A 10340-nucleotide genomic window follows, 5' to 3' on the forward strand; every position below is an offset into this window, starting at 1 on the left:
GACCAGGAAGTTCCATGGCTGATTGAAATGACATAATGAAATAAGATTTAATTTAAAAAACTATCGCATTACAGTTTGACACAGAAGACCTAAAGTCTTGAGAGGATTGCTCTCAGGGAGCTTTCACAGCAAATTTCTGAATTTCGGTCTTTTAATCCACAGTGTCTCCTGAGGCTGAGTCTGCATTTTGTACTTACGAAGAGGTTTATTTTCCAGTTTTGTTCAAATACAGCAGTCTCCCAAGAGCAACATTTTACAGATTTTGATGGTGGAAGATGGCAGAATTCTTGCAAGAGTATAGAGCAAGCATTTGCTCTATAGCCAACTATCAATTAAAAACCTTACATGGTCCAAAACATTCCCCTCAGCCCAGCTCTGATGGATCCCTTAAATGAACACTTACATTCACAAACTGCTGGTAAGAAAAAGCATGAGTAATGTGTTCAGATAATCTTGAAGTCAGCTTGATTTGTTATTTTTGTTCTCACTGTTCTCAGCCAAATAATAAAATAGTAGCTTTCTGATACAAATATTTGTATTTTAATACTGAATTTACCTATGGCCCCCTCTCTCTCCACCCCAAAAATTAATAAATTGTTTTTTTCCAAGCACTGTATTTGGTGCTGTTATCAGACTAGAACTAAAAATCATTCCTCCTTTGAAGAAGCTCAGACAAACGGGTAAGCCAGGCAAAATGTCCCCAGGGGAAAACTTACTTCATTTCTGAAACATTAACAACAGCAATCAAATGAAATGTGAGTATTTTCAGAGTACATACTGTGCCTTAGGACATTTAAGCTAATTTCTCAAATAAAGGAACTTTTCAGTAACCTTAAAGAAGCATACTCTGAAAAGACAGTTCTGAATATCAGCTATTTCTGACATGTACAATATGCAGAAAAATTAGGCTTGAGGGATGCACATATTCCACTTTCATCTTCTTAGTATGTTTATTCTGTGTATTTATGCTATTCAGCTTGCATACTGTAGCTGGTAGATGCTCTTCAGTTTGCTGTGACTGATACTGCTGTTTTGTGATAGTCCCTTAGAGGTACCTCGTGCTTCTCAGTGTTACTCAGTTTGTTGCTGCAGTGGGAAACAGGGTGTTAGCTGAAGTTGGTGAGCTGAAGGGAGGATGGCAGTCTGACCAGTCTCCTACTTGTTTCCAAGCAAGTATTGTTTTCATGAAAATACTCCCTGCCACCACTGCCATAGCGTGCATGGGTTGGTGCCTTTTAATGCATCTGGTGAAATACCTGGGACTGGAGGATTTGCTGATAAAACTGAATGAAATCAAACTTCATGCCATTTAAATAGCCATGGTTTGGGGTGGTTTTGCCAATGCCTCGCCAGAAATCTGATTTGAATTGTTTTTCTGAGGTCAGTGTAACTGCAGAAAGTTCCCATCTGCTCCCTCTCAGACTTGTTACTTCTTAGTGCCATTGAGGCATTAGCAAGATGGACAAATGTTGTTTATTCTTCCCCAACTGCCTCATCCTTAGCATTTAAGCACAAGCATCTGAAAAAATACCAGTAGCAATTAAAGGGAACAAGTTAATCTTACCACCAAGACAATGCACAAAATCAGTCTGCAAGGAAATACATATATGTTTATTTACCCTGGGAAGTTAGGTTGTCAGCCTTCTCCTCACAGGGACACAGTTGTAGAAGTATTAATGAGCAACAATGCCTGAATAAGCTAAGCATAGCTCAGACTACTCCTAGGTACTGAGGCCAATGGAGATGGAAATGGGTCCATCTGTGGTATTGATCTCTCTTCCCCTCTGTGCCCTGCAAACAAATCATTTACTGAGAGCAATCCTGGCTCATGCCAGCTCTTGGCCCGTATTTGGGAATTGTTTGGGAAAGTTGGCCCCAGTCCTGCTGTGCCAGGCACTGTGCTAACAATTAAACAACATAGACAATTAATTGTCTTCCAGTGCCTGGGAATGTTCCTGGCACTCTTTAATTTACCAGTACAGACGTTAGCTTTGGAGTTCAAGCATTGCCAGATTCAGCCTGGCTTCCCCCTGTCTTTAAAAGAAGAGAAACAAGCAAACAAAAACTGACATTCAGGGGAGCAGTTCTGCTGCATGTGGTCCTTCTTGGAGCCTGAGAAATATGTAAATTCACAGGCTCTATTGATTTGCTTCAAATTACTTCAAACTGACAATAGAATAAAGACAAAATGCAGAAATGGCTCAGAAAATTGCCTTACTATTAAGAAAAAGAAAAAAAGATTTTAGCTTTAATTATTTTACTTTAGTGAGTGACAGAGCTTGAGGAAGAAGTCTAGATGGGGGGCTCAACTGGGAGGCTCATCATGGAGCTATGTAGAGGAAATGTGAGGAAATGTTGCTTTTAAAAAAATAATACGTGTGCCAGAGAGAGCAAAGAAGAGGTCTAATCCCTTTGAAGCTTGAAGTTTTATGAGAGCTCTGTCCTTGGGAACTGTTCACCAGAGATGAGTAGAGCCGCTTCGAGCTTTGCAAAATTAGTACAAACATAAGGTGAGTGGTTTTATCATAAAATTGGAGTGGCCATTAAAACTTCAAAGGAGACGTATGACCTGAATTTTACCTGTCACAGTCTGGAGTATTTATTATAGGAAGATTTGATTCCTTTCTTTAGTTAACAACCTGGTGCTCACGTGAGGTCAGGGGCCAGATTATAGTTTTCATTGGTGGTATGACAGATTAGATGTTAATATTTTATTGCTTCTGACCTTGGGAATTCATAAACCATTGGAAAGGTAAGAGCTGAAAAAATGCCATGGCTCCCTTTGGAGTGAGAACATATTTCTAATTCCTGAGTGTGACCACAGTAGTATGTTTACATTGATTAGCATGTAACCAGGCTGACTTTGACATCCTCAAAGGATGCTGGGGATTGTAATCCTTTAGGAGCTCTGGTCAAGCAACACCACTGCCCATTTACTGCAAGCTTTGAAATCAGAATACCTCAGAGAAGCAGCAAATTCAATATTCAAAATGCTAAGGAAAGGCACAGTGATGAACCCATCTTTTCCCAGGAATATCCATATATTTCTATAACCTTTGTTCTGCCTCCTAAATCTCTTGGTTGACTGTGCAAAAACTGTGGTTTAGCACCTCTTTCTCATGGGCATAGAGGTAGCCCCTTCCCCTCCTTCTTGCTGGGGCTGCCAAATTGGCTGCACCATCATTTGGTCCCTTTTTCTACTGCCTTAGTACACTCATTTCAGCCTCCTCCTTTCACACATTTGACGCTCTTCCCCAAAGTGTAGGCCTCCCTATGGCTGCCTGTCTCTCATTTCAGTGTCTTCTGCTGTTTCTCTGTCTGTCTGCCTGCCCCCAAGAAGTGCTTGTAATGGCCAGCTTAAAGAATCAATTGCCAGGTCTTTGGCTTTGTAGATTCTTTGCATTGAATCTTAGCAGGGAAATAATAGCTGCATCTGAGTGAACAAGTTTGCCTGCAGCTGTATTTGTAAATAATCGGAATCGTTTTACTAATATTTGCATGAGTGTGAGATGCTTATTGTTCTAAGAGAATATGACAATATTATTTTAGCAGTACTCAAGTGGAATCCTCTATAAAACTGTTCATCTGTACATTTCAAAGAGATAACTTGATTCAAAGACACAGTATGGCTACAGCCCAATTGAAAGCATAAAATATGGGTCTGGGTTCTGAGGCAAATACTAGCCACCATACTTCCTGTATATAATTTCCTACATCTAAATTAAGATTTCTATCGATTTTGAAGCACAGACTTCAGCAGATCTTAGGTGCCTAATTCCACAGAATAGTGCAGACAGCCAACTGGCTAGTACTGCCCTGCTTCTATTGATACCTCTAAGACCAGCCTAAAAACAGTAATACTTTTACTCATTAGGAATAATAATGGTGGTAGCCAGCTTTTGCATACTAGGCCTGTGGGAGGACTACTTTTCCAGGAACTGTAAGGCCCACAAGACATCCACTATGATACCACCCAGTAGTCTTCCCCAAGCAGACATATCAGGGTACAATGATTCCTGGGAAAGGAAGACTTTATGAAGGGAACACTGAATTTGTGTCACCTGATGCCTCCAGAAGACAGTGACTGCTATGGTATATAGACATGCAAAATCTAGCCATTACAATTTTAAGTGGAAAAGGAAGCTATCTACAGACATCTGTGTGAAGAGACTGGCTCAGACCTCTTCCAATAGTGTGACTGGACTTGGAGATAGGATTACAGTCTTTGAAATTAAAAAGAACAACAAACAAAATAAGACAAACAACCCAACAAACTAGCAATCTAGAGGTGCAAGCCTGCTTCCCTCACTTCCATAGCTTCCCTAGACAAAAGCTGTTCACCCATCAGCACTGAAGTGACTGAGAGCTGCAGGTCTCTTGGGCCGTTGATCAGGGCATGTTTGTACAGTCCTGATGGATCTCTTCTCATCTCTGCAGCAACCTTAAAACTCATCACTTTGTTCAAACTAACTCTCCTTCCCCAGTCCTTCCCCAATATTTCCCAGTTGTAGTCTCAGTTTATCCTGTTGCCTCCTTCCTTTCTCCTTCCAGTCAGTGCTCTTGTCACAGCAACCCTCACCACAGAGTGATTGACAGTGTAGTGGATGTTCACCCTAAACAAAGCCATCTCACCACCTTGTTACCAGAAAGACCCTTTACTCTCCCAATACAGAAAGGAGACTTGTCCTCTCCTTCCTTGCTACATCAGGCCCACTGCATTCCCTCTGTTCTCTCCCACCTCACTGGTACCCCAATCCTCTCAACATAAGGAAAACTCAGGATTAAATTTTCCACCAGCAGCTAACAAGCCACAGCAAAACTGCCTTGGCTGGTTGGAGACCAGCCAAATAGCAATACAGTGGATCATGTGTCATGGGCACTTATAGAAATGAAATGTCACTGCACTCAAATAGAGAAGGAAGACTTGATCTCGGGCCATGAGGTGTAAAAAAGCTTTATTGGAATTTTTGCTAGTTGAAACTGATCATAAACTACTTATTTCTACTACTAAAAGAGGCCTGGCAAGCACATTGCTGGGAAACAATTCATTTTTTTCAATTACAAGTACAAGAATTGCAAACTGGATACAGCCTGAGCAGGACTTGTGGAAGTAGATAGATTCTCTAGAGTACCTAGGAAAAAAATGCAATGGAATAAAGTCCAGAGGTAGGGTATTTACATTTCAGTTTTATTGAAAATCCTGTCTGAGACAAAATAGAGACTGTAACTGACATGTATAAGGGTGTGATGCCACAAAAAGGAGTTGAAGCTTTCAGCATAATGCTTCTCGGGAAGTCTATTTCCAGTTACTATTGTCAGTGTTAAAAGAAGCTCCTAGGACTAGCAGGATTTTAAGTGGTTGGAAGAATTGAATCTTAAAGCATTACAATAAAGTTTTAAAGAATAACGCAAGCAGCACAATATATATATATACATATACATATAGATATATATATATAAGAAAGCTGTAAGAGATTGGGTACAGACAAACAGAGAAATCTCTAAAAGCTTGACCCATGTTTTAAATATAGCAAAGAAGTGAGAGAATATATATTTGGTATTTCAGGTTAGGCCTAGAAATAAAACAGACTCCTTGACCCAAGTAATCATAATTAAGCTGTATGTAAAAATGTACATTAATTTAGCAAGAAAGTTCTACGTACAGTACCACAACCAGAAAGGTAATCACAATCATCAATTATCTTTTTACTGGACAGGTTGCATTACAGTGGTTATTTTTCACAAATCAGATCAGGCTTAAATGATGGAATGAAATGAGCAGTGGACATCAGAAACATCAGTTGCATCCAGCCTCTCACCTTGATGCCCAGCTCCCTCTGTAACCAGTCCCAACCCTCTCCCAGGACTTGCTATGTCCCAGCCTGGTCACACAGCTCCACTCTGGACCTTGTCAGGCAGTGTTTGCCGCAGTGCCCAGCCCACAGTCCTTCTGTGCAGCTACACCATGTCTGCTCTGCCCCCTGGTCCACTCAGCTCTGTGTCACTCCTCAGCTTGCTTCCCTCTCCCACAGTTTTGCCACAAGAGTCCCCCAGCTCTGACACTTCATCCTGTTGTCTCTTCTTAACCCATCCAGCTCTCCCTCATGCCCAAACTGCTTGTCTGCATTAGCAAGCTGTGGTCATGTAGTCATTGTCTTGCTTTCTCAAGCTCCTTATCTAGACATACTGTCTGTTTTTACATCATTAGACCTCAGAGTTCTTCCTAGTTCCCATGTCTGGATGTACACTTAGTCATGCCTCAGCTCCATGCTAGGATAGAAACCTGGATGCGTATACTGTATGGGAGCCACAGCATGCCCCAACAGGCCCAACAATTCAGATGACCAGGAAATGAGGGCCCTGAGATATGCTGCAGAGCAAGTAAGTACAGATGCGGCAGCTGTTCTCAGCTAGCTGGCTGTCTAGTCCCAGTATCAAGTCCAACTTTCCATACACAGTCATTGCTCCCCATCTCCACACCCAGCCAGTCGAGGTTTCTGTTCCCTGCTTCAGATCCATCTCACAAAACATCTCTTTCCAGCAGATCCTATTCTGACTTCCTGATCCGACTCAGTTTTCAGCTCACAGCTTGGAATCTTCTTAACTAAGATAGAGGAGGTTTAGGTTAGATATTTGTAGGAAATTTTTCACACAGAGGGTGGTAACACACTGGAACAGGTTGCCCAAGGAGGTTGTGGATGCCCCATCCCTGGAAGCATTCAAGGCCAGGCTGGATGTAGCAGTGCGCAGCCTGGTCTGGAGGTTGGCAACCCTGCACATAGCAGAAGGGTTGAAACTAGATGATCATTGTGGTCCTTTTCAACCCAGGCCATTCTATGATTCTGTGATTCCCACTGCCTTAGTTCCAACTGCAATCCTGGAGTATGCAGGAGACATGCATTTCTTGCTTTTGGGCCGAGCATGTGACCCTTTTCATCTCCTGACCAGTGCTACCAGCTACTAAGTCATGAAGAAAATCTGCTTTCCTTTACCTCAGTTGTTCTGAGAGCAGTCAGTACTTGGGTCCATAGGCCACTTCTAGACCAAAGAGAATCCTACAACATGGTCATAAAATGCCTGAAGCATCCCAAGGTTCTGAAGGAGCTGGCTGAGGTGATTGCTGAGCTGCTCTCCATCATATTTGAAAAGTCGTGGCTGTCAGGTGAGGTCCCGGATGACTGGAGGAAGGGTCACATCACTCCCATTTACAAGAAAGGGAACAAGGAGGACCCGAGGAACTATAGGCCAGTGAGTCTCACCTCTGTCCCTGGGAAGATCATGGAACAGATCCTCCTGGATGACATGCTTGATCACATGAGGAATGAGCATGTGATCCAAGACAGCCAGAACAGCTTCACCAGGGGAACGTCATGCTTAACCAATATGGTGGCCTTCTATGGTGGAGAGACAGCATTGGTGGACAAGGGAAAGACGACCAATGTAATTTACCTGCACTTGAGCAAGGACCTTTGACATGGTCCCCAACCCTTCCTTATTTCCAAATTGGAGGGATGTGGATTTGATGGATGGACCACTTGATAGATAAGAAACTGGTTGAAAGGCCACAGACAGAGGGTGGTCATCAATGGCTCTATGTCCAGGTGGAGGCTGGTAACGAGCGGCGTCCCCCAGGGGTCTGTCTTGGGACCAGTATTCTTTAAGATCTTTATCAACGACATTGATGATGGAATTGAGTGCACCCTCAGCAAGTTTGCTGAATACACCGAGCTGAGTGGTACGGTTGACACGGTGAAATGAAGGGATGCCATTCAGAGGGACCTTGACAGGCTGGAAAGATCAGCCTGGGTAAACCTGATGAGGTTCAACACAGCAAAGTGCAAGGTTTTGCACTTGGGCTGGACGAATCCCAGGCATCCATACAGACTGGAAGGAGCAGTCCTTGAGAGCAGCCCTGCAGAGAAGGACCTGGGGGTCCTGATGGACGAAAAGCTTAAAATGAGCCAGCAGTGTGTTCTTGCAGCTCAGAAAGCAAATAGTATCCTGGGCTCCATCAGAAGAGGGGTGGCCAGCAGGGACAGGGAGGTGATTATCCCCCTCTACTCTGCTCTTGTGAGGCCCCATCTGGAGTACTGTGTCCAGGTCTGGAGCCCCCAGTACAAGAACGACAGAGAGCTGTCCAGAGGAGTGCCACAAAGATGATCAGGGGACTGGAGCACCTCCCCTACAAAGACAGGCTGAGGAAGCTGGGCTTGTTCAGCCTGGAGAAAAGAAGGCTGTGGGGTGACCTCATTGCAGCCTTTCAGTACCTAAAGGGAGCCTATAAACAGGAGGGGAGACCAACTCTTTGAAAGGGAAGATAACTGCAGGACAAGGGGAAATGGTTTTAAGTTGAGGGAGGGAGGATTTAGGTTGGATGTCAGGGTGAAGTTCTTTACTGTGAGAATGGTGAGGTGCAGGAACAGGCTGCCCATAGAGGTTGTGGATGCCCCGTCCCTGGAGGCGTTCAAGGCCAGATTGGATGGGGCCCTGGGCAGGCTGGTCTAGTATTAAATGGGGAAGTTGGTGGCCCTGCCTGTGGCAGGGGGGTTGGAGATTCACGATCCTTGAGGTCCCTTCCAACCCTGGCTATTGTCTGTTTCTGTGTTTCTGTGTGTCTGTTTTTTACATATGCATTGAGACCAGATTTTTTGCACCAGCGATCTAGAACTGGACATCTGCTCAGGCCTGCGTTCTGTACTTAGGATAATTGTGCAGCACAGTCACGTTTAGGGGATTATGAGAAGTGTGGGTATTTTCAGTGACTGTGCAGGACTTCAGGCACTGCAACCAAAAAAATACCTCAGCAGGTGTGCATCTCATTTTTTTTTCTTTTTTAATTGCCTGAATTTGGATAGGTTTTCATGGTGGCAGTGGAAGGCACAGAACTGGGCTTGCCGTTAGTGCTGTACTTCAGAGGACTGTTTAGAAAACATGGGAACCCAAGACTATTATAATAAAATCTCAAGAACTGCTTTATGTGCCATAATGGTCAAAATCCTTTCAGAAGTAGCAGGGGAATAAAAAGAAAACCCTGTAGAGATAGATAAGACACTTGTGAAGTTTGAGGCCACACTGTTACATTTTTTTAGATGATAAGCAACTGAAAGCAATCTTTCCTTAGCTGGAAAATGCCTTCAATTGTGCTCTCAATGACTCTGAATCACTGGGAGAAAAAGAAAGAAAGAAAAAAAAAAGAGAGAGGGAGAGAGAAAATGGGGAGGAAAAAGCTGTGCCTGGAGCTTTTGAAAGGCCTCAGAGCTTTGTGGGACGTGGACAGCTGTGGCTGTGATCTGCTGTTGCAGGGAAGCCCCGAGCACCAGCTGTCTTCAGTCACCAGCCTTACAGTGTGTCCTCCTGGAAGGAACACGTGTGCACTCACCTCTAGGCTCTGTTGTAAGCAGGCTTATCTCTGAGCTGCCCACAGCATGGATGGCTGCACTACAGATGTGGTCTTACACCGAGATTCACTCTGTATTGTTACTGGCCACGTTCAAGCTACGCTCAAGGACAAGACCGTCTGACATCGCCTATTTTCAGTAAGGTAGGACACAGAGGCTTTGCCTTTCAGCGTAGGATCACTCTGTGGGACAGGGTGCTTACGAGAAGCGCTCAGATTTCCATAGGATACATATGAAAGAGTTCTTTAAATGCTGATTTCACCTGCTCATGGTCTTCACGGGACAGCCTGAGGGAAGAGCCCTCACTTAGCTGTTCATTCGGTTAAGGTCATGGGGGCTGATCCTCAACGCTTCAGCTCTACCTGCTGGGGGCAGTTCCCATCTCTAGCTGCGGTTACGAACGCTGAGCTCTGCTGTGAGGCAGCAGGGGCTGCAAAGCAGCTAGAAGCCAGTGCAGTGCGTATCCCTGTTTCGCCTTTCTGGAGTCAGAATGTGACTGGAGCTTTGCACCTAAGCCAAGGAGCTCACAGGGGATCTATACATGCTTTTCAGGCGCGCCAAATGGGTGATGAAGCTTCCTGAGGGCTACCAGCTATCTAATTCACTTCGTGAATTGTTATTCTTATCAGTTCTTTGTTTTCCCGTATTCCCATCGCATTTGACCCCTAACTGCTGCATTCAGTCTTCTAAGACTTCACATTCTCTTGGTTGTTTCTTGGCTCCTGTGGTGTATGTACGTCACTCCGAAAGTAATGTCTCCTATTTATTTCCATGGAAACTACAACGGATACAAAGAGGACAAAAACACTAGTTGTTAAAGCAAATTCTCAGCTACAAAATACTGTTTTGCAACATAGTCACCGCCGTTAGCTATGCAATTTCACCAGTGATGAACAAGAGCCTGCACACTGTGCTTGTCAAAATCCAGCAGACCTGATCCAC

The sequence above is a fragment of the Lagopus leucura genome, unplaced genomic scaffold (genome assembly GCF_019238085.1).
Source record: "Lagopus leucura isolate 7727_CA_CO unplaced genomic scaffold, USGS_WTPT01 Super-Scaffold_100001, whole genome shotgun sequence".
In the NCBI taxonomy this organism is placed as follows: Eukaryota; Metazoa; Chordata; class Aves; order Galliformes; family Phasianidae; genus Lagopus; species Lagopus leucura.